The sequence below is a fragment of the Lactuca saligna genome, chromosome 8 (assembly GCF_052625555.1).
Source record: "Lactuca saligna cultivar CGN05327 chromosome 8, ASM5262555v1, whole genome shotgun sequence".
NCBI classification, from domain to species: domain Eukaryota; kingdom Viridiplantae; phylum Streptophyta; class Magnoliopsida; order Asterales; family Asteraceae; genus Lactuca; species Lactuca saligna.
In genome coordinates, this window is record NC_136424.1 from 273343231 (window position 1) to 273359812 (window position 16582).

Consider the following 16582-nt stretch of genomic DNA (forward strand, 5'->3'; position numbering starts at 1 on the left):
TACAGGTAGGGTTACGCAGCAGGAATGTTTCCAAGAGCCAGGAAATAGAGGTGTTGTGGGATACACGACGGAGCTCTAGGTAGGGTTATGCAGCAAGACTATTTTTGAGAGCCATGAAACAGAGATGCTGTGGGATACGCGATGAGGCTACACATAGGGTTACGCAGCAGGACTGTTTCCAAGAACCAGGAAACACAGGTGTTGTGGGGTCGTAGGTAGCAGGGCAGCTGTCGGGATGACCTTATTGCTGGAGAGTAACCTCACTATAGCAAGTTGTAACGTGGATAACTCTTCATCTATTGTCTGAGCACAAGAGAATCATGATGACTGTGAGAGAGGAAGCACCGAGATCATGGTATTAGACGTGGAATAAGCTTGTTATGTGCGACTTACGGTGCGCGACAATGCACGACTTATGTTGCGCGACTTGTAAGAATAGCTCGGGCTTAGCAGCTAGCGACCATGGAGATGTCGTGCGGGAAAGCATCGTGTGTAATAGATCGGGTTTGGCTGCTAACGATCGTAGTTACATCACACGGGAGAGCATTACGTGGAATGGATCGGGCTTGGCTACCAGCGATCGTAAGTACATCATGCGGGAAAGCATCGCTTGGATTCATATAGGCAAAGGTTGCGAGCCTTTGAGCCTTGTTGGCAAAGCATGCCGTTAATGGAGTCGGGCTGAGAAGCCAGGCGACTCAAGGCAAGGGTGCTAAATCTTGCATGCAGAGTGTTCCGCTATAATGAAATCAGGTTAAGAAGCCAGGCAACTTAAGGCAAGGGTGCTGAACCTTGCATCCAGAGCTTGCCGCCATAATGGAGTCAGACTGGGAAACTAGATGACTCAAGGAGAGGGTATTGAACCTGGTATGCGGCGCATGCCGCTATGATGGAGTCGGACTGGGAAGCTAGACGACTCGGGGCAAGGTTCCTGAACCTCGCATGCGGAGCTTGCCACTATAATGGAGTCGGGCTAAGAAGCCAGGTGACTCGCGGTGAGGGTATTGTACCTCGCATGCAGAGCTTGCCGCTATAATAGAGTCAGGCTGAGAAGCCAGGCGACTCGGGGCGAGGTTGTTGAACCTTGCATGAAGAGCTTACCGCTATAATGAATTCGGGTTGAGAAGCCAGGCGACTCGAGGCAAGGGTATTGAACCTCACATGATTGGGCTTAACACCCCACAATCTATGCGTCTAGCTCGTGTGATCAATCTGGGTTAAAATGGAATGATACATGATGCTTTGTTGCATTGCTAGTTGTACTAATAATTGATGCTTCAGTGTCTTGGCTGTTTGCGGAGAGCTATGCGGCGATGCTACTTAGAGCATGATAGTGTAGCTTCTGTTTAGAGGTGCATAACGAGACTGCTGTCAGGAACTGGTCAGCAGGGCCACTGAGAACTGGGCATCGAGCCTCCCAAGGGTTGAACTACGAGGCTGCCCTTTCAATCTAATGCCATGTTGGGAATACACTATCACGCACGGTATCAGTTCTTCATATACTTTAACTCTGCCCCTTTGGAATAAAAATCACTACTGCATAGTGTCATACCACCACCATTTTTTTCTTGGCGGAGGCGAAGAAACGGAAAGATGGATGTATAGCTGCTGAAAGTTGAGATACATAGTTGCTAGAAAGAGGTAGACGAGACAAGTGCTAACAAAAGGCAGGTAGGGCGGATGCCAGGAGTTAGGCAGTGACTGCTGATGAATGTGCTTTGCAGCTGCTGAGCTGGGCCGCATGACCACTATAAGCTGAGCTACACGACTGCTGGGAGTTGAGCAACATGGTTGTTGAGAGCTGATCAGCGAGACTAGCGGGGCCGGTCAACATGAATGATGTGAGCAGAGTAGTTATACTGTCTTAAGTTGGTCAACACCGTTGCTGGTAGTCGGGCGACGCGGTTGCTGAGGGTTATTACAAAATGCTTCACGAGTAGTAGTAGTAATATACTAATCTTCTCCCTCTATATTTTTTTTCTTGAAAGCATTGAGATGGTCAGACCACATCTTATAGAATAAGTTTTAGCTAAACTAGATTGGAGCACACGAGCTTTGATTTTTGTTTTCTTTATGTTCCGAGTGGATCGGACTGTAAAACATCTTCTAAAATCGAATTATGTTGGACGAAGTCATATTACTTGAGACTGATAGGACAATTTATTCTTGAAAGATTTGTGTCATTTAATCCTTCAAGGCAGCCTAAATGTTGAAGTATATGGGAAACCCAAATAGGGTGCTATAGCCCACGTGTAGCCAATTAGGGTGTATGGAGTTGTAATCCTAAATACTCTTTTTTTGTGTGTAAATTGATCCAATCAGACCAAAGGTATCACCAAGGGCTCGCTTGTGCTTCTTTTACTAATTTTGAACAGAGGCGAGGTTATTCCGACTCCACCCTACAAACTTGATCTGTCAAGATGGGAATCCAAATGACGCAACGTCGGTGGCTGAGGATGTCTGAGAAACTAGAGCCGTGAACTCCACCGATGGTCAACGAGTAGTAATTACTGGTCACCTGGTATCGCAGGCTGAGAAAAGGATCAGATCGGCCAGATCATCGGTGATGCGTGCTTATTAGGCCGATAAGGTGACCAGGTCGATGGAATATGGCACGACAATTGGTACTTCGATTACACTAGCATCGCCGCTCCACCAGGTCTCTCTTGAAGGATGTCTTCAATAGGTATGGTCTAACGGTGATGATGGCGGTGAGCTAAAACTATTGTGGCCAACATTAGGGTTCCATCCCCGGAGGCCAACAGGTGCTCCAGTGGTGTTGAGAACACTGGTGCCAGTGACAGTCGGGTTCTGATTTCCGATGATTATGCTTGCTCGGGGGCTAGAGGATGGTGAATGACCAGCTAGAGGAAATAGTCGACTTGTGGTGCTGCAGTTGAAGTCAGCGACGGTGATACAGATAGGTAGAGGCTGTAGCCACTTCTGATTTGCTGTCGACTAGCCTGGGATGGCTGGAAGTACTAAATCGGAGCTATGTAGGTTTGGTTCATCAGCTGCCTGCGACTGGACATGGGCCAGGTGTAATGGTTATTTGGGCACAGGGGCATGGCGACTAAAATTCTACGTGAGTTTGGGCTGCATCGATCAAGAGAAGGCGGTCGCTCTTTGATTTTGGTTCAAGCTGTTGGTGGTGTTGCCAGGGTCGTCGGGTGGTCAAAGAGTGCTTCGTGGGTCTCCGCCTGCTAAGAACAACCGCCAATGGTCGAGATAGGCGTTCAGTGTTGGATCTTCCTATCAGGGGGCGTCGTCAAGTCGGGATCGATTAGCGATGGCGACTGTTGATGATTGTTGGCTGGGGGTCGCCCCGTGGTGACGATTCTGAGCTGGTGATGGCGATGCTCTGGCTATTGTCACTCGTAATTCATCGGGAAACGAAGAGAACTTGGAAAGAGAGAAAGCCAAGTGGGGCCCAATTTTTCTTTTGACCTTTGTTGACAACTGTGTCATTTGTCTTGTTGTCTGGTGCACTAACATCTTTACATTCCCTTTTTTTTCCTTTTGTCGGCTTAGGGGAGACAAATAGCATCAAGACTATTTTGTAATAATTATTTTATACAACTTTTGTATATGCGAACTGTAAAACGATTTCTCTCTCTCTTTTTTTTTGTTGGTCATGAATCTACAAAGAATAATACAGCTGGTAATTTGCTGGATCACATACAACACCTTGTCCAATGTATAGACACGGTTATCCCCCTCTTTTTTAAAAAAAAAATTATTTACTGTAATGGTAACTAGTGCAGGGGTAATTTTTATTAGTGTTTTGGAATGCACACGACTTAAGTAAACTTACACACATAAACTCATTTCTAAAATGAGTTTTTAGAAATATGTGTACTGAAAGATGGTAAAATTTGTAAAAACTCCATTTCTTCTCAACTTTCTTAGGAAGTCATTAAAAAGAATGACAAACTGAGCTAAGATGAAAATGAGTTTTCTGAAAGTTTAAGAGGGTAAAAAATTCATAGAAACTTATTTTTCCCTTCAAGCTTTTAAATATGGAGTAAACTTATATACATGAAATCATGAACTAAATGAGATTTCCTGGAAACATATAAACTAAAAGTGGGATAGAACCCATAAAGAACTTCTTCTTCTCTCTCTTCTTTTCCTGAAGAGTTTTTTAAAATGTACAAGCTATACAACTATATGTATAAGTAAATGTTTCGGGAATTCAAGTTCTTTACAAAAATCGTTTTTCTCCTCTAAACTTCTAAAGAGAAAAAAACCAAAAATATAAAAACCGGTGTAAAAATTCGAGTTTTCTTCGGATTTTATGAACTGAAAAATATGAGTGACAACTCATAAAACTTTTCTTCTGGAACAATCCCCTAAGATTTAAACAAAAATAGATCTAAGAAAGTTTTTGCATATTTGGGGAGTATTTGAGTGAAGAAAATCATGTAGATCCATAGATATGAAATAAACATGAAATGGAGCTAACAAAGTTTTATCCTCACTAAACCTTGTTTACTCTTTAGCTTGCTCAACAGATCTGAAAATCTTTTGTTTTCCATCTCTAAGCTTCTAAAGGAAGCATCAAATAAACAACTTGAATGAAGTTACACATGGGGAATCAGGAAACAAAATCGATTTTCTTGAAAATGAGGAAGCAAAAGAGGTAAAGACTTCGTAAAATATTGTTTATTCTTCAACTTGGTGAATACAATTCGAAAATATGAACAAAGATGGGAAAAAACTCATAGAAATCTCTTTTCTCTCCAACTTTCTGAATGATCCAAAAAAGATGGATCTGATAAAGTTTTTTGACTTGAGAATTGCTCAAATAAACTAAAATAAGGCATATTTAGATATCTGAGCAAAAACAAGGTAGATCTAACGATCTGAGCAAAAAACTAAACAGATCTAAAGATCTGACCAAAAAACTAAATAGATCTGAAGGATCTTGGCGAAATCAAATCGATCTGAATAAATCTTTGTAGAAACCAAATGGATCTGAACCAAATGGTTGGTATAAATGAATAGATCTGAACAAATCTTAGATGAAAACACATTGGATCTGAACAAATCTGGTTAAAATCAAGCTTGAAACCAACTCAGGCTTTTGCTACTTACTCGAATCCAGGATGGCGCAAAATGATGTGACATGGACCTCCGGCGAGTCTTCTGGTCTTCTGCTGCGGCGGAAATTTGCTAGTCATAATCAGAGAGATGCGTTAGAGCCATCCTAGGGACTATTCCCTGGGAGCGGACTCCGACGATCAATTTAGATCATCTAGAAGATCTAAGATGGTTCTCCTTAGCTAGAGAGAACCATCTTGGTGCTTGTGGTGGTGTATGGTGGCTGACGGCAGCGGGTGGCGGCTGAGCCACCCGGCCGGAGTATAAGGCGGCGGCTTAGCCAAGGGGAAGATCCCCCTCCACGGAGGAGGTACTATTCATCTTATAGGGGACAATTAGGTAAACGGGAATTAGGTCAGGCTTTGGGCCAGCCCAATTCAGGCCCAGCTAGCAAGGAGCTGGGTGAGGTCGCCCGGAGGCACCGAGCGACGCTGGCGGTGGCGCACCATGCAAGGCTGGCAAGGGAGCGCCAAGCCAGGGAGTCCCAGGCCAGGCTGGTAGGAGAGTCCCCAGCAGGGCTGGCAAGGGAGAGCCAGGCCGGGCCGACGAGAGAGTCCCCAAGAAGACTGGCAAGGGAGTGCCAGGCGAGGCTGGCGCGCCAGAGTTGTCTATCCTACCCATTTGGCTAACTACCCTCCACCAGTCAAGGAAGCGGTGGGTGAGAGTGGACACCCATTAAACCACCATTTTATAGGCAGTAACCGTATACCCCCTTATAGACTAGCTTTGTGAATGAGGCGTACTAACGGTAAGACAGACTTGTCTTATACACACACACACACACACACACACACACACACACACACATATATATATATATATATATATAACTTATGATATTATAAACTATAAGGGTTGAATTTTACTTTTAAAACTCTAGGGTTTGGAATTAAAGTTTTATTTAATGAGACTTTGCAAATTCCAAAACTTGAGGGCAAGTTTTGAAACTTGTCAAAACTCTTCAAGTCCATGACTTATGAGTTTTAAATTCTTTTAAGGAAATGACTTTTCATTTTCCATAACTTGAGGACAAGTTATGGAGCACATTTAAAAACATTTAAATCACTAATTTAACTAACACAATAATCAAATAATCCATACATGATCTATTCAAACTCATAAGAACATAATAATTCATATAAAATAAATTTCATGTAATTAGCCTAATCATACAAACTAGTACAAAACATGAAACTTTTACAATTACCTTTCAATTGAATGAACATCATCACTACCATATCTTAAAATACATATTTATATGATTCAAAACAATTTGTGGTAATGACCATATCCAATTTTGGCAAAAAAAAACACGAAATTCTGCACTCTGATCATCCAACTCGGCGAGTCCATGAACTGGACTCGTCGAGTAGCTTCATTCTGCATGGACTCGTCGAATTCCCCAGTGGACCAGACCGGAGGGTCCAACGATAAAAGAATTTGAGAAAAGCAGAGGAAAGCAGTGTGTATGATCAACCAGCGTCGGAATGGTGATTTCCCAAAATACACTTACATTATGTGTTATGAGATATGTTATGATATGTTATGCATGATAGAGTAGGCTAGCTATTCATATTAGGACTAGAGTGGCCTGATTTTTGATGCCTTAGCCTAGGAAGATTTCTGCTACTATGAGATGCTTGAGAGTGAGTAGGTAGCGGTGAGGAGCTTATGAGAGGTCTATCGAAAGGTAGCCTATGCTAGCGAGATGTAGAGTACTTGTGATATAGGATCCAAGGAGGAGGACTTGGGGTGAATACTGATGCGGTATGGATGGTAGTATCGGGCCCATGCTACTGAAGACACCGGATCGGTGCGTAGTCCAAGTATGAATCCTTTGGGTACCGAGGAGCAAGTAGGGTTGGGTTATTGAGTGGGAGTATGCTCGAGCGAGTCTCTAATATTTATTATGTTATACTTTAGAGGCATCATGGTTGGGACACGCCCCAAACTAGGGACCAGTGGTGTGAGTGACGAGGAGCTTCGTTAGATGATCCACGATGAGGTGGCTGCGGCTATCCGCGTAGAGATTCCGGAGATGTTTGGGTCTATCAAGACCACGTTGATCGAGTTGTTCGATGAGAGATACACAGTGGTTACTGAGGCTGCAGCTGCTGCAACTACTGCAACTGTGGCTGCTACTATACCTCAGGGGGGTGACTCGTGGCTGTTCTGGGAGTTCAGCAACACGAAGCCATCGGAGTTTGATGGGATGCAGGATCCGATTGCTCTGATGAGATGGATTTATGATATCGAGGGATGCTTCTACACGTGCTCGTGTCTGGAGCATCTAAGGGTTCGGTTTACACTGAACCAGCTTCGCTTAGGGGTGAAAGACTGGTGGAAGTTTGTGACGTCAGACTTCACTACTGCAGAGCTTAGCACGGTGACCTGGGAGAGGTTCACCGTGATGTTTCGAGATGAGTATGTTCCCCCTGTGGACAGGGAACATCCAACTTAGGAGTTCTTGTCCCTCAAGCAGGGAACTGAGTCTGTGACGGTGATTCCAAGGATGATTCATGAGAGGGCGTTGTTTTGCCCTGAGCACGTGTCTTCTGAGCAGACACGTATGATGTGGTACTTGAGCATACTAAGGAGGGATATTCATGAGTTTGTGGTGAACTCGTCATACCGGACATTTGCTGAGCTCTAGGAAAATGATCGGAAGAGGGAGATTGAGTTGGAGACTCGGGTCAGGGAGGAGGCCGAGTCTCAGAGGAGGAACAGGCGACCGGCACAAGTGCATCCGGCAGCCAAGCGGGCAAAGCCTGTTGATTCAAGATCTAGGGGTCCGAAGGGATGCACTTATGGGAAGTGCGGCAAGAGCCATGAGGGGGTGTGCAGAGTTGGGGTGTGTTACAAGTGTGGGAAGGAGGGGCATTATTCGAGGGATTGTGCCAAGGGATTCTCGGTTTGCTTTCATTGCAACCAGGCCGACCATCGGAAGGCCGAGTGCCCACAGCTGCTACAGGGATCGGTACAGGGATCTGCACCTGATGCCCGAGCTACTAAGATCCGACCAGCGAAGGCCGTGGCACCGAAGGTGCATGGGAGAGCCTTCCAGTTGACATCGGAGGAGGTCCGCGCAGTGCCACATGCCGTGGTTGGTACGTATTCTTTCATTTATTTATGCTGAGTTGAGATATTGTGCTTATTTTATGTTATGTGTAGGTACTTTTCTTGTGAATTATGTACCTGCTTTGGTGTTATTTGACTCGGGTGCGAGTCGATCATTTGTGTCATTAGCGTTTAGCCGGCACATCAATATCCGACGAGAGGCGTTGAGTCGACCTCTACGAGTTTCCATAGCTGACGAGCGAGCGGTGTATGCTACTGATGTGATTCGAGGATGTATACTTGAGATCTTCGGCGTGGAGTTTCCAATAGATCTGGTCCCAATTGTGATGGGGGACGATTGCGTTATAGTGGTTATAGACTGCGAGCGGAAGTTGATGACGATACGAGACCCTAGTGGGGGAGTACTTACGGTGTACGACGAGGGTACTCGATGTGGGTCAACATTTTTTTCGGCTGCCAGGGCGAGACAGAGTTTACAAAAGGGATGCAGCGGGTTCATAGCCTATGTGTTGGATACACGAGTAGCCACTGGGAGGCCAAGTTCGAATGCTGACGTTCCGATAGTGTCCGATTTCCCAGATGTTTTTCTCGAGGAGTTGCTGGGTGTACCTCCTGAGAGGCAGGTAGAGTTACGCATCGATTTGATTTCGGGGGCAGCACCTATCGCCAAGGTGTCTTATCTCCTTGCATTGCCGGTGTAACACCGTAATTTTTCAAACAATTTTTTTTTTGAAAATTAAAATAGTTTATCTCTTTAACGCTTTTCATAAAAATCCCAACTATTTAATTTACAATACATAACTCTTTTGTTCAATCAATTAATAAACCAGGATCCTCAAACAAACGCTTCCCCCGGTGTGTACAATCGAGTCGGTGCCGTCCCGTGAACCTGAGAAACCTGAAACACATAACACAAAACATTGTAAGCACGAAGCTTAGGGAGTTCCCCAAAATACCATTCTAACACATATTAGCCACTCAAGGCTATAACTCTATTGATCCTCTGGTCTGTGTGTCTCAGTGGGACCCTCCAGTCCCAACTCTCTGTGGACCCTCTGGTCGTAACTCTATGGACCCAAAGGTCCTAACTCTGATAACTTAGAATGATACATATCACATGTCAAAATAAATCTCAGAAAATAAATAGCATACAATTACACTGGCACATAACTATAAACCTAACTCTGTAGATCCTCTGGTCCTAGCTCTGTGGACCTTCCGATCCGAACTCTGATATACACACAGCATAAATCACATAGAAATAATGCAGTGGAACACATAGCATACATAGCATATAATAACTCTATCACATAACTCTATTACCACTCTAGGTAAAGTATAATGAGAAGACTCACCTGCTACTACCGATGGAAGAATAAGATCACGCTGCTCCGATCACCATCACGAACTCCACCACTAAATCACCGAAACCAATAAATACCAATAACAACCAAAATACCCCTGGAAGTCAACTGGTTAACTCTTGGTCAAAGTCAAAGTCCTCAGTCAAATCCAACCCTCCTGACTGACTCTACTCGCCGAGTCAACCCGCTGACTCGTCGAGTCCCCATCCTCTGAAACTCCCGTAACACGACTCAACTCGCCGAGTCGCCCCAAGACTCGCCAAGTCCCACAACTATGAGTCAAACCGTACTCAACCCACTGAGTCATCCCTTGACTCACCGATTCTAAGCTTAACCAGAAAATGTTAGGACCTCAACACCAGACTCACCGAGTCCAAGAACAAACTTGCCGAGTCCAAGGCTATCATCAACCAACTTGCCGAGTTTCTTCCTATCTTCATGCAACTCGCCGAGTACACCCATGTGACTCGCCGAGTACCACTAGATCTTAACACATATAAAGGCTTTCCAAGCCATGCAGGGTCTCCAATCCATAGATCTACTGATATACAAGCCATCCATCACGTAAACTGGCAAACTTTACGTGAATCCAAGGAGATCTAAGCATAATACACTCTTGGGCTAAGGTTTAGGGCTAAAAGACTTCATCAACAGCTCTTGAACATGGACTTTATGCTCTTTTGGATCGTTACTATTCTAGATATGAGGTAGCAACCTCAGATCTAACTACCAAACTCAAGATAGCACTAGATATACATCCCACAAATGATAGATCTAGATGGATAACAGCTCAAGCAACGAAACATTACCTCAAAAGAAGGCTCCAACATAATAATAAGTCAAAACCTTGAAAATCCCCTTGCTCCAAGCCTCTTAATCTTCAAAGATCTCTTCAACAAACACTCCTTCAAGATCCAAATGTTCTCTAATTCTCTCAAAACGAATATTAGGGTTTTTGGACTTCAAGGGAGAGAAAATAGGCTAGGGAGAGGGTATTATGTTCTTTATATAGGGCCAAATCCCTGGGATTAGGGTTTTCTCCACACAGCACCAACTCGCCAAGTCCAGCCACTAACTCGCCGAGTTGGCCACTAGACACGCGACCAGAATCGCGACCCTACTCACCGAGTCTACCCATGGACTCTCAGAGTTGATCATTCACATTTTCACTTTAAACCCTGAAATTTCCATCCTACAATTCTCCCCCACTTAAATTAGGCTTCATCCTGGAAGCCTGCGGCAACATAACTCCTAAAACTACTCTCGCAATGCAGCACCTGGCATTAACCAAACTAGGTTCCTCAAATCACTACCACCGAAACCCACAACCTAACTCTTCCTCTGCTTTGTCCTAACCACCGCCTCATCCTCTGATACCCACACTTATCAACATAGTACCACTCCATATTACTTCACTCGCTCCAAAACACAATGATCGCTTGACCCTTACACAGCTAGACATCACCCAGGACCACCGGGTCCTGACCAGGTACCAAAATGCTATCCCTTTCCTTGATTAGCATAACCTTTATCGAATTCACTCCTGGGAGTCATCCCGCTTTCAATCCGAATCCAACTCTTTTCTTTCCGTGCTGACAGGATGACCCATCCTTCAGCTCCTGAACAACTCTCTCCTGAGCTCTCCTCTGCAATCGCATACACATGCTGTGCCTGTTCTATATCCTCGGGTTGGAAAAACCCAACATACTGACGATACCATCAAACATCCCCAAGATGAATTACCACTATATACATAACCTCCTAATGACAACCATACTTAAATCGAAGGTTCTATCCTTGCATTTCTTCCGAACTCCTCTGGTTATAAACCATCGAATATTCTTCTGCAACCTCAACAGACACCCAACCCAGATGCGCTTTGATACCACTGGCACAGACACAGTGTTCAACCACCCTACTCTTAATCATCCATTTTCACTACTGATTTCACTTCCGTGAACCAACACTCCTCCTGGAGTTACCTACCTTTCTCTTTCCTTACCCAAGGAAATCTACTTGTCAGCCTTGCCACTTCAGACAAGTGCCACGGTGCTCACACCCCACTCTACACTATCCCTCGTAGAGTAACTGCAACTCCATGTTTCGTGCATGCTCTGAATCTGCTTGCAAGGACTCTCGGGTCCATGCACCACCTCTTCCCAGCAAATGGGGGTCCGACACCTCCTCCTATACAACAACTCAAAGGGTGGCGCATACCAATGCTCGAATGATGGCTGTTGTATAGGTAAACTCAGCCAAGAGTAACTGCGTGTCCCAACTCCCTCCGAAATCTAATACACATGCCCGAAGCATGTCCTCGAGCATCTGAATCGTCCGCTCTCCCTGAAGTGACCTCAGACATCACCATGATAAACTCTAGCTCATTTCTCATATCCCACTTCGATACTGAGTACCAGGTCAACTTTTGACTCCACAGCTGAACCTCCAAAGATCATCTATAACATGATCAAAAATATCTCACTAGCTTCCTCCCCGTGACCACTATTCCGGCCCAGTGACTCACAAGTCACGAAATTCTCTTTTCCTTATACGAAAAAATACAATCCAACCGAGGATCGACTTAACTCTGACCTCCAGTTCTGCCCTTGGTTCAATCACTAGGCTCCAAAAACTCTATACTAAGTCTAGTCAAGCCTAAAACTCTTCTGCATCATACCCTGATCGGGGTACATTCCAACATCACACTCTCTTTCCGTCTAGTGAGTATTACAGCTCCCTGCAATAACACGATAGCCTCTGACTAGTGAGTACTACGGCTCCCCATAGTACCACGACTCCCTCTCTCTGACTTGTGAGTACTACAGCTCCCCGTAGCATCACAACACCCTCTGACTAGTGAATACTATGGCTCCCCGTAGCGTCACCCCATACTCTCATTCTCATCCCAACAACACACTACGCCCACTATCTCATGCTCCGTAGACTATCATAGATATCTACTCACACTTGCCCCACCTACGCATGACAGACTCCGGTGGCAACTGCTATAACAAAATACCTACCTCTGCGGAGATCCACTTTCTTAAATAATCCCTCTTGATGTCAATACTCGAAGGGCTCCCACTGGAACTGAAAATACATGATACACCACTAGTCGTCCCAACTCAAGATTCCAAATAACTCCGAAATCGGAACATTATACCCGGTCACCACAGAACACCATTACAGAACATCGCGACGTCCTACCTTAACCACTGATCTGCTACTCCCAGCACCATATAGATACAACAACACATTTCCTCTAAATTCGATAAATAATTCCTCATTTTACCCAATGCGCAACTTCAGTGTATTCAAACACTCAATTGGAATACAAAGAAGGCGCTAACGCTTCAGAACACGCTGATGATCCTCCGAAACCCTTTCCCCTACTGCTCAAAATCCAAGCAAGTATACACATACTGGCCCGGGAGTTGACTGCTTGATAATATTCTATCCACCCTAAAAAGGGCATAAATAATCCATACTTCGACCCAGAAGTCCTCGACTGCCCATACCATTGATACGAGTCTTCCCTTTGAAATGGCCCTGGCTACCACTGGATTCCTGACAATAGGCCAACTGCAGAGGAGACACCCATCCATTCTCAGACACATACCACATGCATTATCTCGCTCTGCACCTTTCTTTGATCACCAATCACCCTGGCCTCATGAATTCGAGCTGTAGATTTTTGTATCCAACCCCTACCCTCTCTTGCACAAATCTTTGGTTCCCTTAATAAAATACCCGGTTCTCCCCCACTTAGGGTTCGAACCATCACCAATTAACGCACACACCATCCCACAGACTGTTTCCACTAGCAATCACCTGCCCTTGGAAGGTGCTACGCAATGCCTGATAATCTTCTTTAAAGAGATCAAGCAACCTCAAATACCCTGAATCTCAGAAGAAGTCCTTAGGAACTTCTCATCACGACTGACTCTAGTTGTTCAAAGTTTCATACCATCCGAATACCGAACATCTCGACGGCCCAGTAATATAACTGACTCTTAGACTGAAACAATAAATCATCGTACTCCTTAACCTCGACTTCTCAACCCAAGTTCCAACACCTGAATTATCACAAGAACAGGGTCTCCACTCCCATACTCAATATCCATCATAGACAGAAGAGCTGCTGCCCTGATATACTCGACAGGATTATCCGCTGATACCGCCACCACATGCCCTATTATACTCTATTAGGGTGTAATGTAGTCCTTGACCATCTAAGTCCCCACTGACTACCTGCTCATGGTCGATCATTTCCACGCGGCGGACATGATGCCTGATACTCTGGTGGAAAAATCGACATCAATGTCAACCCGCAGGGTTTTACTCCTATACCCCAAAACTAAAACCTCATGTTTCTCCTGTTTCCCACAGAAACCTAAATAGTACCCATCAGGTCACAGAAGGTGACATCTCCTCCATTGACTGATCGCTCACTCAGGCCGCAATCCCCCATCAATGCCTTCTCTACAAATCCCTGAGTCTTGCGAGTACATTTGACATCTAAACAATAATACTTTGAAATGTTCCCGACCTCCCTCTCAAGAGATGACTCGACAGACTCAATCATGGCCCTGATGCCTAAAACTCCATAGCGTCCAAACTCCACCAATCAATCCTGACCGGACAACCGGAGAATCACAAGCATTAATTGCTAAGAACCATGGTACTCAGCCCCTGACATCTCTTCTCAATCTGCTACGATGTATGGTACTCGAACCATGACATCACTCCTCAATCTTCTACGATGTATGGTACTCAAACCATGACATCACTCTTGAATCTGCTACGATGTATGGTACTCGAACCATGACATCACTCCTCAATATGATACATAGAACCTTCAGAATACTTCTTGTATCGAGTATGGGTCCTCTGCTTTCGATAGTATGGGCCCATACTACCTGCCACATCTACCAACACTTTCCACACGGAACGTCCCAGAGCTTCTAAGTAGCTGCTCAACCTTCTTGTTCACCAATTCTGCCACGCGTGCTCGCTCCTCAACGAAATGCTCTACTCCACCAACGTACTCATCTGGCTAAGGTCACTCCCACTTCTCCGTCATTAGCTGCTGAAGAGCTCCTAATGATGCTAGTCATCTACTTCCAGAATATCATCATACTCACTTGGTAGTTGACTCCTATCATCGAGAGTTCCACAAAGCACTAAGCAAGCAGCATTCGGGCATCGAAGAGTACATAGAGCTCACTTTGGATGATAACTACGCTTGCTCTGCTCATTCTCAAGGTACCACCGAACTCTGCAACTTTGCCCCTCGCGGGTTATAACTATTCTTCGATAAACACCACAATACTCATCTAGGCGTTTCTTCTAGATTACTCCTCTACTCAAATCCCCTAAAAGGATTCCAACTGAATACTCTCACTCATAATCAAAAGCACATCACGTATAACATTAACTCCGAGACTAAGGCATCACAAATCAGGCCACTCTAGTCCTAAGATATGAAATACCTAGCCTGTCTCTAGCATGCATAATATCTTATAAATGTATGATAAATATCTCATAACAAAAAAGTAAGGGTATTTTGGGAAATCACCGTTCGGGCTCTGGCTGATTGTACACACTGCTCTTTCTCGCTTCCTCTTTGAACTCTTATTCACTTTTAGAAAATCATTTCTTTTGAAAACTTTTCGTACTTCCTCAACTTGAGTCCAGATTTACCCGAAGGTGCATCCGAATCCCTCAAACCAAGGCTCTGATACCAACTTGTAACACCATAATTTTTCAAACAATTTTTTTTGAAAATTAAAATAGTTTATCTCTTTAACGCTTTTCATAAAAATCCCAATTGTTTAATTTACAATACATAACTCTTTTGTTCAATCAATTAATAAACCAAGATCCTCAAACAAACGCTTCCCCCGGTGTGTACAATCGAGCCGGTGCCGTCCCGTGAACCTGAGAAACCTGAAACACATAACATAAAACACTGTAAGCACGAAGCTTAGTGAGTTCCCCAAAATACCACTCTAACACATATTATCCACTCAATGATATAACTCTATTGACCCTCTGGTCTGTGTGTCTCAATGGGACCCTCCAGTCCCAACTCTCTGTGGACCCTCTGGTCCTAACTCTATGGACCCAAAGGGCCTAACTCTGATAACTCAGAATCATGCATATCACATATCATAATAAATCTTAGAAAATAAATAGCATACAATTACACTAGCACATAACTCTAAACCTAAATCTGTAGATCCTCTAATCCTAGCTCTGTGGACCTGCCGGTCCTAACTCTGATATACACACATCATAAATCACATAGAAATAATGCAGTAGCATACATAGCATAGATAGCATATAATAACTCTATTACATAACTCTATTACCACTCTAGGTAAAGTATAATGAGAAGACTCACCTGCTACTGCCGATGGAAGAACAAGATCACGTTGCTCCGGTCACCATTACGAACTCCACCACTGAATCACCGAAACCAATAAATACCAATAACAACCAAAATACCCCTAGAAGTCAACTGGTTAACTCTTGGTCAAAGTCAAAGTCCTCAGTCAAAGCCAACCCTCTTGACTGACTCTACTTGCCGAGTCAACCCGTTGGCTCGTCGAGTCCCCGTCCTCTGAAACTCCCATAACACGACTCAACTCGCCGAGTCGCCCCAAGACTCGCCGAGTCCCACAACTCTGAGTCAAACCGTACTTAACCCACTGAGTCATCCCTTGACTCACTGATTCTCAGCTTAACCAGAAAAGGTTAGGACCTCAAGACCAGATTCACTGAGTCCAACAACAGACTCACCGAGTCCAAGGCTATCTTCAACCAACTCACCGAGTTTCTTCCTATCTTCATGCAACTCGCCGAGTACACCCGTGTGACTCGCCGAGTACCACTAGATCTTAACCCATACAAAGGCTTTCCAATCCATGCAGGGTCTCCAATCCATAGATCTACTACTATACAAGACATCCATCACGTAAACTGGCAAACTTTACGTGAATCCAAGGAGATCTAAGCATAATACACTCTTGGGC